The sequence below is a fragment of the Muntiacus reevesi genome, chromosome 20 (genome assembly GCF_963930625.1).
Source record: "Muntiacus reevesi chromosome 20, mMunRee1.1, whole genome shotgun sequence".
Classification (NCBI taxonomy): domain Eukaryota; kingdom Metazoa; phylum Chordata; class Mammalia; order Artiodactyla; family Cervidae; genus Muntiacus; species Muntiacus reevesi.
The window spans coordinates 39,256,414-39,278,210 of record NC_089268.1 but is presented as its reverse complement, the minus strand read 5'-3'; positions in this window follow the sequence as shown (position 1 = coordinate 39,278,210).

Below are 21,797 nucleotides of genomic sequence, written 5' to 3'. Positions count from 1 at the left end.
GAGCTTCAAGTACAACTCACTCCTGCTGAAGCACCAGCGCATCCACACGGGCGAGAAGCCCTTCGCCTGTGGCACCTGTGGCAAGGCCTTCGGCCAGAGTTCCCAGCTCATCCAGCACCAGAGGGTCCACTACCGGGAATAGCGGACACTGGGTAGCAGCCTGGGGTTGAGGCGGCATTCCCGCGGTGGGCTCCAGCCTGCGCGCCCTCTTGGTTGGACAGCCGGCATCACATGCCATGTCCCGAATAAATTTTTTGTACTTGATGGAGACAAGAGGAGGCCCAGGAACTGACTTCATCACCATCTTGGGCTCTGTGCAGGGGGTGGTGCAGATTGCATGTGCATGTGGGTCAGTAAATAACAAAAATGGAAAAAAAAAAAAAAGAAAGAAAAGATGCCTGCTTCCTCTGATTTTTTGTCTGAGTGACCATGAAAGTGAGAATCTGAGAGTCCAAGAACTCAAAGGAAGTGAATTTGGAGAGGAGAACAGAGACCAGTTATATGGAAATAATGTTGGTTTTTATACATTACAACAGAAATACATTTCAGGCTTTTTCCCTTAAAAACTTTCTTTTAGTATAGAGACACACAGACCCAAAAGTCATATTTACATATGCAGCTGACTCTTAAAACATGGGTTTGCACTGTGTGAATACACTTAAACACAGATTTTTTTTCCACCACAAATTCTACAGTACCACAGAATCTGCAGTTGATTGAATCCACAAATTTGGAACCGCAAATACAGAAGAACCACGGTATAAGAAGGGCCAACCATAGATTATACTCATATTTTCCACTGCAGTGGTGTTGACACCTCTAATCCATCTAGTTGTTCAAGGATCAACTGCGTGCTCTATAAGAGTGCTGCCCAACAGAACTTTCTCTGATAACATAATTGTTTTCTGAGCTAATATGGTAGCCTCTAGGTGCATTGTGGGGACGTCTGTGATAGCTCAGTTGGTAAAGAATCTGCCTTAATGTGGGAGACCCCAGTTCAGTTCCTGGGTTGGGAAGATCGTTGGAGAAGGGATAGGTTGCCCACTCCAGTATTCTTGGGCTTCCCTGGTGGCTCAGCTGGTAAAGAACCTGCCTGCAATGTGGGAGACCTGGGTTCCAGCCCTGGTTTGGAAAGATCCTCTGGAGAAAGGCTACCCACTCCAGTATTCTGGCCTGGAGAATTTCATGGACTATATAGTCCTTGGGGTCGCAAAGAGTCGGACACGACTGAGCTCCTTTCACTTCACTAGGTGCATTGTGGCCACGGAGCACTTAAAGTAAGCCTAGTGAGACTGATGCCACTGCTGCTAAGTTGCCTTAGTCGTGTCCGACTCTGTGTGACCCCATAGATGGCAGCCCACCTGGCTCCGCCTTCCCTGGGATTCACCAGGCAAGAACACTGGAGTGGGTTGCCATTTCCTTCTCCAATGCATGAAAGTGAAAAGTGAAAGTGAAGTCACTCAGTCGCGTCCAACTCTTTGCGACCCCATGGACTGCAGCCTACCAGGCCACTCCGTCCATGGGATATGATAGGCAAGAGTACTGGAGTGGGTTGTCATTGCCTTCTCCTAGTGAGGCTGGGAAACAGATTAATTTATCATCAATTTAACAAATTTAAATATAATCAGTCACATATAACTGTGGCTTCCGTATTACAGCATAGCAACTCTATAGCATATGGAATGTAGCATTATTTCACATTCTTGAAAACTTTTTAACGTCTTTATAATAAAAACTCACTGATTCTTATAGCTGTTTCAGCATTCTATCTATTGTAACAGGTTTTTTTTTTTTTTTTTTTTTTTTTTTGGTGGTAAAGAAAATATAGCCATTCCCAGATATATACTCAGAAAGGGAGAAATATACTCAAGAATCAAGATTTAATAAAAGTAGCAACTTTTCATTGCTTCATCAAAGACATTCTTAAATGAAATTAGCTTAAAAATGTTTGTTGCCATTGGCTGGATCCATGCTAAGGCACCAGCAGTTTTACCCACCACTGCTTTTGTACCAATAAAAAAAAAACCAGCATCTAAGTATTATTTTGTAAATGATCTAAACTTTTCAGACCCCTGAAAGGTAAGGGACCCCTAGAGTTCTATTGACCACACTTTGAGAAGTGCTCTTGAATCTCTGAGTCTTCCCCCACTCTGCACACCTCTCCCCTCGTCCAAATCACCCACCCTACATTTTATCTAACCGAAAACATAACTGTGTTCTTGGAGACCTTGGAGCCCAACAATGAAAAGGTTACCACTTTCTCCCACAAGCACTTAAATTCTATTTTCCACAGAGTTCCCATTTTAAAAGGGATTCTGGCACTGTTAGGAAGAATTGTTACATTCCTTGTTTACCTTCTCCCATCTAGATTTGTAAACTCTTATTACCTCTCCAAGCTCAGCATTTTCAACCTAACTCCTGAAAATCCCCACCAGGATACTTACCTACAAATAATTATGTGTTTCTTTGTGTCTTTGATTATCTATTTCTGCTGTTAGGTTGTGTGTTTTTTTTAATAAGAACATCACATTTACTTAATACTGGCTGGACTAAGGGATTGGTGAATAATGTATCAGCTTGGCCAGTGCACACTGACCTGCTTCTTTTCTTGTTTAATTTTTTTCTTAATGGTCTTTCCTTCTACACAGTCACTAAGAATAGTCATTGGAGCCAAGCAACACTTTTTAGCATTTCTTCTTTTGCCTAGTTTATGAGAAGATCGTGAGATAAAACCCAGTCCTTAGTGAATAAATGCATGGCTACATGCCATTGGGATGGATGACAACCTGGTAATTGCGAGTAAAAAATGTCAAGTTGGTATTTTAATGGCCAAAAAAGGGTTGTAGCTTCTTTTAGCTTTCTAGTTCTCAGTGTAAGACTTAGCTGAAATGAGCTCTACCCATATCACCTGGCAATGTGAAAAATATTTCTGAAGAAATTGTCAAAACCTTTAAAAAGATTCTCCACAATTCAGACCTATTTAAAATTCCAGAGGGTTTCAGATATGCTCCCTGCCCTGGGTTTCATCGTGCTAAAACTTCAAGAGTATAGCAAACATCACAGACCACACTCTTGGCAGAGGATCCATAGTCTTGCATTATGTGGGGTTCCATATAGCATCTTTGAGTTACCAGTTTATTTCTGGACTCATTACTGACTGCCTGAATTCTTTAAGGCTCCACAGCAAAATGTCTCCAGGGGATTGTGACACATTCTTGTATCTGAGTTGCAAAACTAGTCTGGAGAGTATTACTTTCCACTGGATCACAGAACATTTGCAGTTATTTTCTCACATAAATGTATTTTCCTAACAATAACTAAAAAAAAAAATTCCATGATATATGATGAAGATGTGTTAAGCTATTGATATGAAAATCTAGTATTCTAGGGGCAGCATGGTTTAGTGATATAAGAAATGGACTGGAAATTGAGAGACCTTTCTTTCAGTCTTGATTTTGCCTTGACTATTTGTATGAACTTGGGCAAGTCACTAAACTTCTTCGGGTTTCAGATTTAATCTATAACATATGATTTACAGTATAACTTTCTCATTCACCCTTGAATTCTTTAAATCCAGATAATTCTTTACTTCTCTATTCTGATGAACCAGGTCACAAACATGTACCTTTGCCTTTTGCAAACATGGATTACTAAAAATTGAACTTAATTTCATTTTTGCTTGGAAGCTACTTATAAACATACAGACTATGATATGCAAATGCTTCCATGTGTACTAAGCAAAGTACAGTGTTAGAAACCTGGGCCAGAGGCTCTTTATTTTTCACTCAATGGAATAACTTGTTTTGTCTAGTCATTCAGTAAAATCTAGAGGCAGCAACACTTAAGTTACAAAAACATAAAGATGAAAGTTACATCTAAGTCTTCTGGTTTGTCAGTAGCACTGAATATTTGCAAATGTAGATTCATGAATATAAAATCATATACTTGATTAGAATTTTACAAGGCAAATAAAGGATGCAATAGGGCATTATTTTCTAAATTTTTTATTTCATTGAATGGAGCAAAACAATCATCTTGGTTAAAATACTCACGCCAAGGTACTCAGGCACACGTAGACATCACAAAGTACCATTCCTGGAAATCACTGCCGTCTAACAACTTTCCAACATTGCCAAGTTGAGTACAAGGACATGTGACTCATAATAGAAGTGTATCTCAATGGTTCATAGAGAAACTTGCAGAATATGGATTATACTTTGGTATAACCATTTCCTTTGCAGCAAGAGTATGCCTCATATTAGTAGCTTAACACACTTGTGCCTTTTCCCATGCTACAATTATCACTGTGTCATGTGGTCAAACACTATCACATGGAGGGTAAAGAGAAGGACATCTATGAGTGTTAGAATATTCAATGATAGACGTCAGAACAAGTCAGCATGCTAAATTTGTTTGAAAAGACTGTCAATAGAAAAAAAATTTATGATTACAAATAAGAACTAATTCAGAGAAAGTGGACTTCTCTCCAGGAAGTACGTATATCAGAAGAATCAGCTGTTGTCTCTTAAGAGATGGTGGAAACTGCTTTGTCAGCAAGCAAGGCTAAGTTGGTGGTGTGAATTTTCCATCGAAGCTATTCATTGCATTAGAAAGTGCAATTTTAGCCACAAAAATTCTTAGAAATTAGAGTTATGTTTTTTATGAACAGATCTTCTGTGGAATGTCCATTTTACTAAGTAGATACTATTTTTGTCCTTTTTGGGCAACTCTGGTTTATTACTCACTGTTAGAGAAGCAAAATTCTAGAGTCACCTACAGTGAGTCATTTGCCTGATCACAGTAAATTTAACATCAGCTCTTTAGTGTTTACCCCCATCTCTAGGAAACTGAAGTTTTCTAAAGGCACATGTTATACTATAGTGAAGCAAACATCCTCAAGTTAAATGACCAGTGAATCTGTGTATTTACTCCTTGCACGTAATCAAAGGATCCTGGATACAGCAAGATATCATCATTCGCTTCCCTTTGGAATAGCTTACATACGGTTTTTCTCTCATCTCTCACGCCCATCAGTTTTATATTTCCTCACCTAGAAATTTCAAGTTAACACTCAAAATGCCCTCGGATAGTTTTGTTTCTGTTCTTTCTTTGGGGGAGTATTACTTCAAGGTGGCCCTGTCATTATACTTTGATGACCAAGTATAAAGTGAGGGCAACAAGACAAGAGAAACCAGAAAAGAATACAGTTGCAATGAAATTAATGGTGTAGGTGATACATGTGAATGAATCTAACTTTGCACAGCATTTAAATTGAGCAGAGTATCATTTGGAAATTAAGAATAAGAACTTTTAATCTGCCATGACCATCCATTAAAACATTTACATAAAAACATTCATTTTGCTAGTCTTCAGTATGATACCTTCACGTGTTTTTTTCTCCCTCATCATTCCTCCCATGAGACTATTTTGTTTAATTTATGTGGCTGGCTTGCAAGTCTGAGCTAATCGAGGAAGGGCTGTTTCTAAGGACAGTAAATCAAAATAACATCAGAGTCACTTCAAACAATGTTTTTGAAATTCAAGTTAAGAACAAGTAGTTCAGACTACAAATACTTCTAGCTTCACACCTGTTTTCTTTCTGAACTATGGATTCAGTGACATTGTGCAAAGCAACTTCAAGGGCAGTTCCATTTCCACAGGTTACACTGACCTTGCAGAAGGGAAGAATCAGAAAAAGAATGAAAGAAAGAATAAAACAAGCCTCCTTGGTGTGGGCCTAGAAACTAAATAAGCACCAGATAAAAATCACAGTGGAAGTTGAGTGTCATTGAAATAGAGTGACTTGTTTTTATCACAAGGCTATTTTCACTTAAGTCCACTCTAATTCTTATCTTTATTCATCCTACAGGTTATAGATAATGTATGACCGTATTAAAATTCTCTTCTTGATCTGAATCTCCCTATCTCTGGTAGACAAGCTGGGTCCTTGACAGCCTGATTGTATGTGTGTTGATTTTTAAAAGACAACAACACAAAACCCTTGAAGTTGGGATTTCCTGATTATTTCAGGCAGCATTCTATATACTGCACAAATCTTGCACAGCAGTTTTCAAGAGCAACAGTAATTGCATTAAATGATTTAGAGTGAATAGTATAAGCAAGGGAATAGGAGAGCTGTGTTGTTTTTAAGAGAACTATTACTGAAGCATAGTACACAAAGAGAAAAGTTACAAAAATATTGATTACTCAGTGTGATGAATTTGCACAAAGTCAACACACTCTCCTAACCTCATCATCAATCAGATCAAGAAATAGAACTTTTAATCAGCACCCAAGAAGCCTCCCTCCATGCCCTGCCCATACATTCCAGTCAGCCCCCAAATAATCATTCTCAGGACTTCTATCACCTAGTTTGTTTATCCAGTGTTTGAAGTTGATAGAGACAAAATCACATGATGAGTGTGCTGTGTCTGCCTTATTGGACTCTATAGGACTGTCATAGAGAGTCACTCGCGTTGTTGCGTGGGATAGGAGGTCACTATTCCCTTAGCTGTACAGCGTCCTGTTGTATAGACCTACAATATGTCAAGTGTCCACTAGTAACTGGACCCGTACAGTGGGGCCATGATCATCCTTTTTTGGCATAGAAACATGGGTATTTCTGGTAAGCATATACTTTGAAGTCATACACTGTGCATATTGTATCCATTAGTAGATACTGCCAAACTATTTCTCAGAGCAGTTGTATCAGTTCAGGCACCCATCACAAGTTGCATGAGGCTTCCAATTGTACAATGTCCTCACAAGTGAAAGAAAGAAAGAAAGTGAAAGTTGCTCAGCCGTGTCCGACTCTTCACGACCCCAAGGACTACACAGTCCATAGATTTTCCAGACCAGAATACTGGAATGGGTTGCCATGCCCTCCTCCAGGGGAACTTCCCAACCCAGGGATCAAACCCAGGTCTCCCGCAATGCAGGCGAATTCTTTACCAGCTGAGCCACCCAGGGAAGCCCAAGAATACTGGAGTGGGTAGCTTATCCCTCCTCCAGGGGATCTTCCCGACCCAGGAATTCAAGCACGGTCTCTTGCATTGCATGCAGATTCTTTACCAACTGAGCTAACAGGAAAGCCCACTGTGTCCTTCCAATCTCCTGGTATTGCCAGTTTCTGTGATTCTAGCCAGTTGATGGGTGTGTAGGGGGTTTACATTTTAGTTTTAGTTAGAATTTCCTTGACAGATAATTAAGGTGGACATTTTCACATGTCTACAGGCCATTTGGAAATGCTTGTTAAAATCTTAAGCTCATTTTTCCTGCTGCCATGTCTTTTCATTATTGATATGTAGGAGTTCTTTCTGTATTTCTTGTATGTCTTTTGTTATATATCTGCATTGCCAATGTCTTCCCCTCTCTGTAGCCTGCCTTGTCACTTAATGATGTCTTTTAATGAACATACATTTGAATTTAAATTGTGTCCATTTTATCAAAATTTTCCTTGTAATTAGTACTTTTGGGGGTCCTGTTTAAGAATTAATTTTCTACCCAAATTTCATGAAAACATTCTATATTACTTTCTAGGGTCTATAAGGTGTTTTACTTTTTTCATTTAGATCTATAAGCCACCTTGAAATATGAATTATATTGATTTTTCCTCTACAAATATATGTCTCACTCAACATTGCTCACTGAATATGCAAGCTGTTCCCTCACTGAATTGCCTTAACACCTTTGCTGTATTTCGGGAGACTACTTACTTTTGGTCTCTCTCTGGATTCTGGATTCTATTCTTTTGGTTTATTTGTCTATCATTAGGCCGATATCACATTATTTTAATTATAAAGCTTTACAGTAAGTTTTCGTATCTGGTATTATAAGTTCTGCAACTTTGTTTTTCCTCAAGAGAGCTTTTCATTTATACATATATTTTTTTGAATAAGCTTGACAGTCTCCCTCGTGGCAACAATACAGCAAAACTTTCTGGGGGTTTTATAGGAATCGTGGTAACTATATGGATCAGTGTGGGGAAATTTGAAACCTTGAAATTATTGAGTCTTCCATCTGTGAACATAAAATAAATATGCTTGCATTTATTTAGATGTTCTTTAATTTCTCTCATAAGTGTTTCTAATTTTTACTGTAGAAGCCTTGCACATCTTTCCTAGGTATTTGACAGTTTCTAATGTTTGAGCTATTGTAAATGGTATATATTATTTTTAAATTTTGTAATTATTTCATTTGATATATTTTTCCTATATCTCATCACTGAAAAGTTTAGTCTACTATAAAGTTTGTTAACTGAAAGTGGAATTTGAGACCTACTTAGATTAGAAGTCACTATATTAATAGGATTAGCTTTGTACAAGAGAAAGTTGCTCTGCGGAAGCACATCATATTGTCCTAGAGTGATTCTAAAGGTAATTATGGGAGAGAAAGTCAGAGATATCTGCTCAGTTCTGAGAATCTCTTCTACTACGAGAGATGCAGCAAAACTCAAAGTAAAGGGTTAAGTGGACTAAATCAGTGGCTACAATGAGGGTGCAATAAATGGACACGTAACCACTCCACCATGAAAAACTCCTTCAGTGGAAATGAGCCAAGCTGCTAGTTACTTGTCTGCTGCTCTGTCGTTACCCTGCAAGCATCCACCTCTAATAGGGACTATCAGAATCATGTACGGTTTGAAGTGCTGGATCCCTCCTAAGTAGTTCCTGTCAGTTGTGAAACTGACTGGTTAGGGGAAAAAAACAAGGAAAGAAGACAATGCCTTGATTGACAGTGATTAGAATGGGGTGATGAAATGTGGGGAGTGAGAGAAACGGAGGGAAGACAACGTCGAAGCAGAAAGAATTAAACACTGTACACTCTGTGGTTGATTCCATCTGTCTTGTAGCTTGAATGGTTAAGTCACACATTTAAATACTAGACATCTTGCTATTATTTTCTTCCCGACTAATGCACATGGAATCTTTACAACATAATCAGCAAAATAAACTCCAGTCCAGGGAACAATCTTCTTGAAGCCCACAAAAAATAAGTTCAATATGTAAATAAATTTTCCACACACTTTGAATGGACTTCCAATAATAAAAGCAAATATATGAGTTGTGGAGAACAAGTATAATTCTCATTCAGTGGGGAAACTAACCCTCAAGGAAATTAATGACCAATGCCTTGATGAAAACCTGGATCCCAGGACTTGTATCTTGCTTTAAAATTATTTTATTAAAACCATACTGATATTTTAATTTTATTCCTTCTAAGAATGCCTTTTGGCATTTCAAAGAATAACAGTAGTGATCTTAGAATACTCCTGAAGTGCATCAAATGTCTGTTCTTCTTACATTGTAAGCATTTGTCTACGTTTGAATATTTCATCAAAATTTTCACTGGAACTCCCTTCAGGTAGTATCTTTCCTAGGCCTAGTGTTTTGACCTTTGCTCTGTCTCAGAGTATAGAACAATGAACAGCAGCCCAACTACAGGGAAGACAGAATGGAGCCCTTCAAATGGCTAAATAGATTCAAAGCAACTTCCAAAATGTCAGAAAGAAGAGACTGAAATGTAATCAGAGTGCAAACAGTCATGATTGACAAACATGCACTAGACTGTTACTCTTGAAGCATTTGAAAATAAAACTGAAAAGCTGAGGGCTATTTCAGGCAAATCCTAAATCAAATTAATGATATTTATTGTCCTAGCAGCCATGAGAAAGCTAAGACAAGAAGCAATATAAACAAATAGGGACAATACTACTGAGTTGTGAGTCTATTGCTTTCTCTGTCTTCACTCTACTAAATGACCGTATAACCTCCATCAAGACCAGCCACATACTCATCGCTAAAATGAGAGCATTTGGCTCAACGTCATTTAATGTCCTGGCCAGCTCAAAGGTCCCTATGATCCCGTGACCCAGTGGGGAAAAGAGAAAGAGAGGCATAACAATATTTGACGATGACTCTAAAACAGCTTCTGTTTGCCTCATTTGGACGTTATTTCCCCATTTCTAAGGGCTAGCAGTGAGGTTTAAAGGCCATATGGTCAAAGGATTTAGGGGAAAATATTTTGAATATTTATATAAACTCTTTTAGATATTATGTGGAATATAAAAATGTCTGTGACACAGTCCATGTCACAGAGGAGCATTCCCTCTCCTTGGGAAAGACACTCTTTATAAAAACATAATAATGCTGTAAAAATCCAAATAAGCCCAAATGAAGTGCTAACATCACAAAAGTATAAACGTTGGCTGCTCTGGAGATTCAGAGATACATGATCTCTAGCTGGAGGAGTGCTGAAGATGGTCTTGAAGGAGAAACTTGGACCACAAACATCTGGATGGACAGTGTCTAGAGTATAGTAAACACTTTGGATGGGAATAAGATCACCAAGGAAGTGAATACATAGAAATGAAGGTGACATCTCCTAGGAATAGTGAGAAGAAAGGCATCCTGGATCAGAGAGACTGTTAATAGCACTAGTGGGAGGTAGGATTGGAAAATCAGAGAACACTCATAATTTATAGATGTTCACGCAGAAGATGATGGACTTTTTTTTTTTTTTAAGGGTTTTCCAGGTGCAGTGGTAAAGAATCTGCCTGGCAATGCAGGAGATGTAAGAGACTTGGGTTCAATCCCTGGATCAGGAAGATCCCCCGGGGTAGGAAATGGCAACCCACTCTAGTATTCTTGCCTGGAAAATTCCATGGACAGAGGCACCTGGTAGGCTACAGTCCATGGGGTTGCAAATATTCAGACATGACTGAGTACGCACGCACCCCACCACCATAGTTGTTTTACAATGTTGCGTTCATTTCTGCCAGACAGCCATGTGACTCAGCCATAAGTATACATATATCCCTCTCTCCCTGCCCCCGTCCTCCATACCCCCACCCCAGGCTGTAACAGAGCGCTGAGCTGAGCTCCCTGTTATACATCAACTTCCCACTAGCTGTCTATTTTATGTATGGTGATGTATATGCTTCCCAGGTGTAAGGGCATCCTAGGTGGCACTAGTGATAAAGAACCCACCTGCCAGTGGAGACATAAGAGACATGGGTTCGATCCCTCGGTTGGGAAGAACCCCCTGGACCCACTCCAGTACTCTTGCCTGGAGAACCCCATGGACAGAGGAGTCTGGAAGGCTACAGTCCATGGGATCACAAAAGAGTCGGACACGACTGAAACAACTTAGCACGCAAGGACAAAGGTGTATATGTTTAAATGTCGCTCTCTCAATTTGTCCCACCCTCTTCCCACAATGTGTCCACAATCCCATTCTCTATGTCTTCACCTCTATTCCTGCCCTGCAAATAGATTCATCAGTACCATTTTTCTAGATTAAGATGGACTTTTCCTAATAGTTTATGTGGTGCTAGCAATGGGAAAGGATTATGGGAGACAACTTCATCTTTTAGAAAGATCAAGCAAGAGCCAATTGGAAGAACCGATTGAGGCAGAAGACAGGTAGCAAGAGTCAAGGTAGACATCTATTGGGCCTGCCCTGTACAGGTGAAGACCTAGAGCATTAGAGATGGGAAAACTCCAATACTGAAGGAGCTCCCTCACTAACTCTGTCTCCTCCTTTCCTCTTTCCCTTCCTGATCTGAATAAGCCTCTGGGTAATGAGGTAATACAGATAAAATTATGCTTTCACTCACCAAGCGGAAGGAATGCTCCCAGCCCCTAGTGCTGGTCTTTGGTGGGATGGGTTTGAACCATCGAACTGATTTTGTAGCTTGTCTCATGGGGGCCTCTGGGAAAATCATTCATTGGGATGACCTTTTGTTTTCACATCATTATCGAGATTGACCCAAATCCCCACCCTGAGTTCAAAAAGAAAACAAATCCTCTTCATTACTTTGTTGGCTCTCCTCACTTCTTGATCTCAGCCAACTTTCTCCAGGGTCTCCTTCTATCTGCTCTCCTCCCACGATAATAGTCTTGTACGTTTTGTTCCCTTGGAGCCTGAGACACACTCTTTCTGTGGTGAAAAAGAGTAGATTCACCAAAGTCACTCTGGACTAGCTGACCATAGCCCCGTGATAATCGTTTCACTATCTAAAGGAAAAATGTGATTTTACCACAAACACTCCCGTGATGACTCAGTCCTCAGTCTTGCCAGAGGGAGGGCTACGCCATTTTTTTCCCCCTTCTCCCCAGCGCGCAGGCTGCTGTGAAGAAGCATCTGCTGTCTAATTCTTTTCTATATTAGGATAAAATGTTTTTTGGCTTGGTGATTTCAAGCCCTGAGGAAAAGGGCGAGGGGGGGTTGGGGAGAAGAGTTTCCCATAAAGTGTTCATTGCTCAAGCAATCGGTCTGTGTCCTGGGAAGCCCAGGCTTGTGTTCAGGAACTGGGCCCCAAGAGCCGCAGCTCAGAGCTGATGGGGTCGGGAGCTGGACAAGACGTGCTCCCTCGAGGGGCGCAGATGGTATCTGTTTAGCTAGAACTCTTCCTCTATGATTGCTTTCACACCCAGATCATTGTAACTGGCTTCTTATCACAGTTGGGAGGCCCAGCATACTTTCCCTAAAGGCTGATCAGGTACAGCTTTCGATTTTCACAGTCTAAATAAGAGATGGGAAGGCTAGCTGAAAAGAATGGGGTCTAGGAATGAAAACACTCATTTAAAGATGGATATGTCCCTGAGAATACGTCTGAAAAGCAACCCAGAGGAGAGCGTGGTGGATTATCTCCCTATCTATTCCTTCAGTGCCCCGTCCCTCGTCCACACCCAGAGAACAAGGCCACGGTGTTCACAGTAAGATTCCTGGCCCAGATCGGGGGCAGGAGACCAAGAGAGGTGAGAATGCCTAGGGAGTTCCAACCTGCTGAAGGCTCTTGGCCTTTCTACCTCATGAGAAGACTACAAAGGGGAAACTTGGGATAAAATGGATTGCACTTTGCTCTATGCCTCTCATCCTTCAGGTTTCTGTGTGCCAGTGGCCTGGCTCATTCAGCAAGTGCACCCCCAGACACCCGGCAGAAGTCATCTGAGGCAGAAACACAGCCCAAGCTACCTCCTGGGAAAGAATCCCATCGGCAGGGCTGTGAGCTATGTTTTGGTTCAGTTTTGATTTTGTAGTGTAGTTAATAGTAATAATAGTTCTCATTGTTGTAGCTATGATTTTCTCAAACTGGCCTATTTGATATATTTCCTAATATGCCGTGAAAGCCTTCATAGACATGGAAAATACAGCTGCTGAACATGCTTTGAATTAGCAGATCTCATATATCTCATTGCTTGCAATTTTTGCTTAAGGACCAGAGAGAATGCAGCCTCCTTTTTTGCTTAATAAGGTAGATTTTTTTAAAGAAATAAAAAATAAGATAGATTTTAAAGCCAAAATGAGGCATATCACAATCAAAAGGACTTTTTTTGTTTAAGTAAAAGTGATAGATAGAGGAAGAAGATGCTTACTAAGGGGAGTGCTTCTTCATAAAGAATCCCAGACTTTACACTTCCAGTCAGAACATATTAGTTCTCAGAGTTTTTACAATGCAGCTCTCAAAAGACTTTGCTTTTGGTGGTGGGCGATTCACAGATTTCAGCTTCTTGCTCCCTGGTTAGGGTTGATGGGCCAGGGAACCATTTTTATGAGGTTCTAACGCATCTGTGGTACTTAAATACAAGACCAAAACAGGCACTTGTTCTCTGCTGTAGGGTGATAAGTTGCATTAATTTTTATTTTAGTCTGTCTCCAAACATGGCTTTTATAGACTAATAAAAAAGCAATTTTTATAAGTTCACAAAAAACAATGAACACAGTCGAGCATAAATATCTTACACCCACGGCCAGAGGGACATTATGAACTGAAAAATCTGCTGAAAATGGCACAAAAGCACAACACCTCGATGCTTCATTCTCAAGGTAAATTAAACTCTCACCTAAATGGAACATTCTGTGATGTAAATTTCTACTAGTGATTCCTCCCTGATTTCATTCTATTGCAGTGGGAACTCTGTTGCCCTCCCCTTCATTAATGTTTGTCCATTATGCTCTTTTAAGATAGTCTCAAAAACTCAGCTCTTTAGGGGTAATATCAATACCATCCATTAACACAAGTTCTCATGTATCCTTATAGCATAAGTATATTCAGAATATAATGGAAAGCACTAAAACTTTAAGAGGAAATCTTTCAGGAAAATTATTCCACTGTCATTATCTCTGGAGAGATATTTTACAAATGTGTGGGCAGAATCTCTCAGACAGTAAAACATGTAAAGTTTATCTGAATGAGCTTCCCAACTGGCGCTAGTGGTAAAGAACCCATCTGCCAATGCAGGAGACGTAAGAGACATGGGTTCAATCCCTGGGTCAGGAAGATCCCGTGGGGGTGGGCATGGCAACCCACTCTAGTATTCTTGCCTGGAGAATCCCATGAACAGAGGAGCCTGACGGGCTACAGTCTATGGGGTTGCAAAGAGTTGGACATAACTGAAGCGGCTTAGCACACACACACACCTACTCTGAATATCCCTCTTATCAAAGCAATTCCAGATGGTTTTGATACACAGGCAGCTACTACACTGTTATATAATGATAATGGTATGTGAAATACATGGTCTCCATTAACGTTATAACAGTGTGCGTGTGTATATGCATGCTTAGACATTCAATCTTGTTTGACTCTTTGCTACCCCATGGACCAAAAAAATTTCCCCCAAAGTTAAAAAAAAAAATCAATAACTCATCTAGATCTTTTGTTTACTCATTGCCAGAAATCTGAATATTTGGAAACTTCCAGATGACTGTGATGTTGACTTTTGATTCTTTCAATCTGAGTTCATGAGATTACCCTTTAAATTTGAAGGATAAATCCTTGCTTTCACTACTTTTGTAAATTTTTGTTTCAGCCACACAATTAGCCTGACATGAAGATTTTCCATTGCTTCAATACTCCATGCAAAAAGGAAAAGAAACATGTCGGCAAACAAAGTATTCAAGAATTTTCTTTTTAATATACAGCTGTCACCTTAGATAAAGCATGTTGACTTTTTTAGGCTTTAAGTTGGTTAAAGTTTCCTAATATAGTGACATCTCACTGTTGAGGTGTTTTGTTTTTTAAAAAAATAAAAGTAGTAGATAGAATTTAGTTAGAGATCTACTCACAAAGATACCTTTGACATTTTCTCCACTCTACCCCTTGGGGAAGTACATGGGAGGTGGCAGAATAGGAAGCTATCCCATAATTTCTATGCAAAAGGGATTTGAGTTCAAGAATACTTGCCAGAAAGCTGGCTTTACTAGCAAGTACATCATTTTACATAAGTTGCATGTTTATTTTGAAAAGCTATGGAGGGCCTTCTGGAGATTATGAGGAAAATTATCCATATTACTTAAGGTGATACTAGCAGCTAAAACTAACAAATTCCAAAATCTAAATGGCTTAACACAATAAAAGTTTACTTTTTATTCATATAACCTCCTAATGCATATTTATGCTCAAGTGACTTTTCTTCAAGTACTAATTCCCGGCCCCGGACTCCTTCCGGTTTGGAGCTTAGCAGTCTTTACCAAAGGCCTCTAAGGACACCAAATTTTTAGCATTAAACTGTGCAAGGGAAAGAGGAAGGAGAGATTTCTTTTTGAATTTCCAAGATTAGCCCTGCAAGTGGGTATCACCTTGGCTGGGACTTATTCCCATGGCCACACTTAACCACAAGGGATGCTGGGAAATGTAGTTTAGCTATGTGTCCAAGAAAAACATCTTTTTTTAAAAAGTTTTTTAATTGAAGGATAATTGCTTTATAGAATTTTGTGGTTTACTGTCATACTCAACAAGAATCAGCGATAGGTTCACCCATATCCCCTCCCTCCCAGGCCTCCCTCCCATCTCCTTCCCCACCCCACCTGTCACAGAGCCCCAGTTTGAGTTCCCTGGGTCATACGGCAAATCCCCACTGGCTATCTGTTTTACATATGGTGTTGTAAATTTCTATGTCACTCTTTCCATACATCTCCTCTTCTCCCTCCTCTCCTCCCACCTTGTCCATACATTTCTTATCTATGTCCATTTCTCCATTCCTGCCCTGAAAGTAAATTCATCAGTGCCATCTCTTCAGATTCCATATATATGTCTCAGTATATGATATTTATATTTCTCTTTCTGACTTACTTCACTCTGTATAATAGGCTTTAGGTTTGTCCATCTCATTAGAACAGATTCAAATGTGTTCCTTTTTATGCCTGAATAGTATTCCAGTACTTTTGTCTTGAAAATCCCATGGATGGAGGAGCCTGGTAGGCTATAGTCCATGGGATTGCAAAGAGTCCGACATGACTGAGCGACTTCACTTTCACTAGTATTCCACTGTATATATGTACACAGCTTCTTTATCCATTTAGCTGTCAATGGATATCTAGGTTGTTTCCATGTTATAGCTATTGTAAATAGTGCTGCAGTGAACACTGGGGTTCATGTGTCTTTTTCGGTTTTGGTTTCCTGAGGTTTTATGCCTAGGAGTGGGATTTCTTGGTCATACGGTAGTTTTATTCCTAGCTTTTTAAGGAGTCTTCATACCATCTTCCAAGAAAAATTTTAAATGAGTTTGGTGATCAGCTAGCAATCTCAGCTACAAACTTCAACTTCAGCCTCCAAGTCTTCTCTTGATAATCCCACTGGAAGGAAGATGAAGCATAAACTTCAGTGTCAAGCTTCCATCTCCCAAGTACTCACCTGAGAGGTGTCAGTGTAGGCCATGAGATGCCCCCCAAACCTAGCAGCCTTGCATAGGTCCCCCCGACACTGAGTGTCTCCTGTCCACCCTGCTCTGCTGCACTTCCTGATTCATAAACCCATGTCACTGTAGGGATCACCAGGCAACAGGGATGACATTTGAAAGATGGGACTTCTTGTACACAAGAGTTCAATTTCAAACGACCAAAATTGAGTCTTCTCATTTGCTTTTTTTCCTGATTTGGCATTGATTGTTTTCATGTTTGAATGAGCTTTATAATTTTGCCAAGGTGGAAGTTCATATTTGCAACTTTTTTTTTGTTTCAAAAGAAAATGAAAGTTAAAAAAGTCTGATTCATTTTCAAGAGCTAGAAAAGGTTAGTTTTTTCCCACCCCCATATAATACAAAAATGGATGTGCTAATTTAGCTGAAATGTTACGAAATATGAACTATTGGGTTGAAACCAAGTATGGAAATTCCATGAACATTTCCCACTGTGATATCTCTTCAGAGACACCTGTTCACATCCTACCAAACAGATTTCTGTTCCAATAATTAAAATGTAAATACACCCAACATCAGGAAAAGAAATTCAGCTACCAATGTTGGGATTGTCTCAGCTCTCTGAACAAGTTTGATTCTTTACAACAATATCATGCATGACTTAATCTATTATACATTTGCACTTGAAAATTAGCAATAACTGTCAGATTCAATTATTGTTGCCTTCAGCTAAAAATTTTAAGGGCTCCCCTGGTGGTTCAGTGGTAAAGAATCCACCTGCCACAGCAGAAGACATGGGTTCCATCCCTGGTCTGGGAAGATCCCACATATCGCAGAACAACTGAGCCCATGCACCACAACTATTGAACTTGTGCTTTAGGGCCCAGGAGCTGCAACCACTGAGCCCTTGCACTGCACCTACTGAAGCCTGAACATTCTGGAGCCCATGCTCCACAACAAGAGAAGCCACCACAATGAGAAGCCTGTGCACCACAACTAGAGAGTAGCCCCTGCTTTCTGCAGCTAGAGAAAAGCCCACACAGCCAGAGACCCAGCATAGCCAAAAACTAAACAAAATTTAAAAGAAGAGATGACCTTTTAAAACAGAAAAACAAATTTCAATCTACAGTTACAATTTCACTAGAGTTCAAATTTTCTCCCATGAATATTTTTCAGCAGCCAACTAGCCTTATGAACACTTTGATTCTTAATGAAATGGTTAGCAGAAGGACAGTTGCATGTTCAGATGTTGTATAGCTCCTTGGAAGCCAGTTTCCCACAGCATTGCAAGTTCTTAGAATTCCATTGATGATGTTCTCACACTATGCATGTTCAAAAATTCACTGGCAACACACATCTGTGTTTACCCTTTTAATCAGGACAATGTCCACAATAATTTTCATATTCCTAAAGGATTGAGTAATACCTTTAGAATCTTAGAAGGCAAACATGACTTATGTTGGACCTGAGATCATCCTGCCATCCATAATAGGAAGAGTCCAAAATTGGAAGTCACTTATAAATCAGAAGCAGAAGATTGTCTGAACTGCCTATTTCTGGCAAATTAATATAATGAAAGAATCTGAAAAGTTGTGAAAGACTTTGGGTCTTGTTATAAGGACCTTTGGCATTCTTCTTCTCTTCATCCACATTCCAAATCACTTATATTTGAATTAGGGATTTTTTTCAATATATAGTGTACTGTTGTGCATCTTGCCAGTTTTATTTATTTATTTTTTTGCAACAATGAATACAGATGGGAGCAATCACAGGATGAGGCAGGATCATCAGTCTTTCCATGTTTTATAGAGAGAAAAAAATATTTGACTCCTAATTATCCTTTCTTAAAGGGTCTTAGGAAAGAAATAGAGATCCCATGAAATAAATTTCCTACAACTCTGGGGTATAATCAGAATCAAAGAACCAGAAAGCAACTGAAACCACACATGTTCAATGACAGTCACTATCACTCTGCTTCCCACTCTCTTGGCCAACATTGTTAATTGATCACATTAGCCCACTGGACCCAGATATGAGTGAAGAATTGTTCTCAACATAAAGCTTTAGGTATCTATTTCCAACTGACAGTTGATTTAAGTTGTTGAATCCTGTTATAGCAACTCTGGTCGTGGTTTAGTCACTAAGTCATGTCCAACTCTTGTGACCCCATGGACTGTAGCCCACCAAACTCCTCTATCCATGGAAATTTTCAGGCAAGAATGTTGGAGTGGGTTGCCATTTCCTTCTCCAGGGGATCTTCCTGACCAGGGATTGAACTTGGGTCTCTTGCATTGCAGGCATATTTTTTTACCATCTGAGCTACCTAACTAGATATAAAAATCTATTTTTCATTCTTGACACAGAATATCTCTGGGTAAGAATCAGAGTGAAGGAAAAGTTGCAGTCATCATCTTAGAAACGTCTCTATAGATTCAAGAGGTCACATCTACAAAAGAAGCTGCCCTTTACAATCTGAGGTTATTTTCCTCTGCTTTGATTTTCCTCAAGAAGCTTTGATGCCTTCCTGACAGGCATATCTGTAATAATCATGAAAAGTAAAGAGCATGATAGAGAAATAAGTTTAACATCTATTGTCTACAGCATACCCTTTTCCCTATGTAGAAGTCCCATCAGTTACCAAGCTGTGGTATATACAAGCCATCAAATGCAGTAATCTTATCAGAACATACTGGGCCACCAACCTTGACAGTGGGGCGCAAGATAGGGTTTCCATGGGCAAGAGTTCAAGGCTGTTTTCTCTCTTCTGGGTCTTTGAAAAGTAAAATCTCTGCTAGTCCATAGCTTTTTGCTCAACTGCTTGGTGGTGGGGTGTGTGTATGCTCAGTCGTGTTCGATTCTCTGTGACCCCGTGGACTGTAGCCTGACAGGCTCCTCTGTCCACGGGATTTCCCAGGCAAGAATACTGGAGTGGGTTGCCATTTCCTCCTTCAGGGGATCTTCCAACCCAGGGATCAAACCCACGTCTCTGTGTCTCCTCCATTGGCAGGTGGATTCTTTACCACTACACTGCCTGGGAAGCTCCCAACTGATTACTAAATTAATTCTGAATCAGACAAAACCAGCACATATACAAAACCACACAAGCCCTTTTAACTCTAAGTCGTTCTTAATTTTTAAAAAATCATTTTAGCATTATTCTTTAACATCTTAAATCCTTTTTGGTACAAGGAAAGACAAAAATAATAAAAATGAATTAACATAAATAAATCAAAATTACCACCTCACTCCTCCTAGCCTTTTTACTGATGCATTTCACAGTCCACAAATTTCACAGAAGGTTACTATCTTCTGAAAATAGTTTATTTCAATAGTGTGTCTGTTAGCCAAAGGAGGTCTGTTTACCAATATATCCAAGAGAAATAAGTTAAGGACTGCTAATATACCTAAGAATAACACCACAGATATCATCAGTCTTAAAGTTACATTTATAAGGGTGCAATGTTCTTCTTTGCACCTTTAAGATATTAGCTATTAAAGATATTCTATGATTTAACCAATGCCTCAGAAAACACTAAAGGTGCAAGAAGCTGTAAGAAATTGACTCATGTCTCCAAGGGTTAATATTCCCTTGAGAGAAGATATTATTTCCTCTCTTTATTTATATCTGTGAAATCTTGCTTTTGATTTGACTGGGCCAAAGAAAATAATGTCTCTTGGATAACTGATAGACTGTGAAATTAAGTTCAAGAAAACAGATCACTCGAAGGAGTAATCCTTATCCTTGAAGCCATCCCACCATCACTGACTCAGAGAAATCTAACTTTGAACTTATCTGTCAGTTTTGTTTCCTCTCTTTGTTTTGCAATTGGTGGAAGAAGCTGGTGGTTTTGAGATTGGCAGAGAAAAGTTCAAGTGAAAACAAAGCTTTCTTGTAGGCACTTTTGCTGGTAATAGGCTCCCTTTCTCCTTTGAGTTCTCAATGCATTTCTCAGTCTTTCAGATCTTTTCCTTTTGAAGTCCTCTCACCAAAGCTGTCAGTAGGATTGATGACAAGTGCAACTTATGCATACAGGAGCACTTTCTATACCTGCCAAATATATTGCTTTTTAACCTGGCTATTTGTCACCATTGGTGGTTCCGAGTTTAATGCTGAAATAAACTAAGTTTCATGTTAAAGGAAGTTGCCTCTTGTCTTGTTGACAGAGGTGACTTCTTATCATCTTACAGAAAAAAGTCAAGCTTGCTCTTTATTGTGTACACTATGTGTCAGGTACTAGGTCACCAGGTATCAGGTTGTCTCTGAGTCAAACAAAAATAATATGTAGTCATTATCATCATCATTATTAAAGAGCTTCAAAACAATGCCAAAGGAATTAGAAAGTAATTAAATAGGTGGCCGAAAACCATATAAAAATTAGAATTTAAACCCAAGAACACTCTGAATTCAAAATCAGGGTTCTCTACTATTCGCCTCTTACTGTGAAGGTTCTCTGAATATGTTTCACTCAGGCTTTGACTTTTCAACATACAAAGGGTGTACTAATCACATTTTACAGATTTATTAATCAGAGTCACCTTATAGTCTTTCCATTCTTCTCCTTTCAAGAAGATTGAAAATGTCAAAATGTATGGAAATTTACACAGTTCTACCTATCAGTTTTGCAGTGAGCTGCATTTGGGATCTTTAGGCATTTGAAGTGTTATAATTCAGAGAAAATAAATCAGCAAGTCTTATATCAGGACTTGCATGCATTATTTTTCAAAACACAAATGAAAAATCACTGCCTAATGTGGTTGGCATAATTAATGAGATTAGGTACTTCGTTTGGACTTAAGTGATTCTAAGTATTTGCTTTTAATGTTTTGTGAAATTTTCAGAGATATTTGAGAGAGTTTGGCCTTCCATGCTTGATTTTAATTTAAATATTTTTATCATATCTACATCCATTCTCCTTTACATTCTGTTTTCTTGTTCCTTTTTTTTTTTTTTTTTTTTGCATCTGTGAACTATAGTTTGATCCAATAAGAATGATAAGGAAATTACATAAGAGTGTGTCTGTCAGCTGGAATCAGCACTTGCCCAATGTAATTTTCTTTTTATGTTTCATTGAACATCCTGTACTGTGTATGCTCACACAGAAAAATAAGGACTTCTATTTTATTTCTGCTCATTTTTCTTACCTTTTCCCAGGC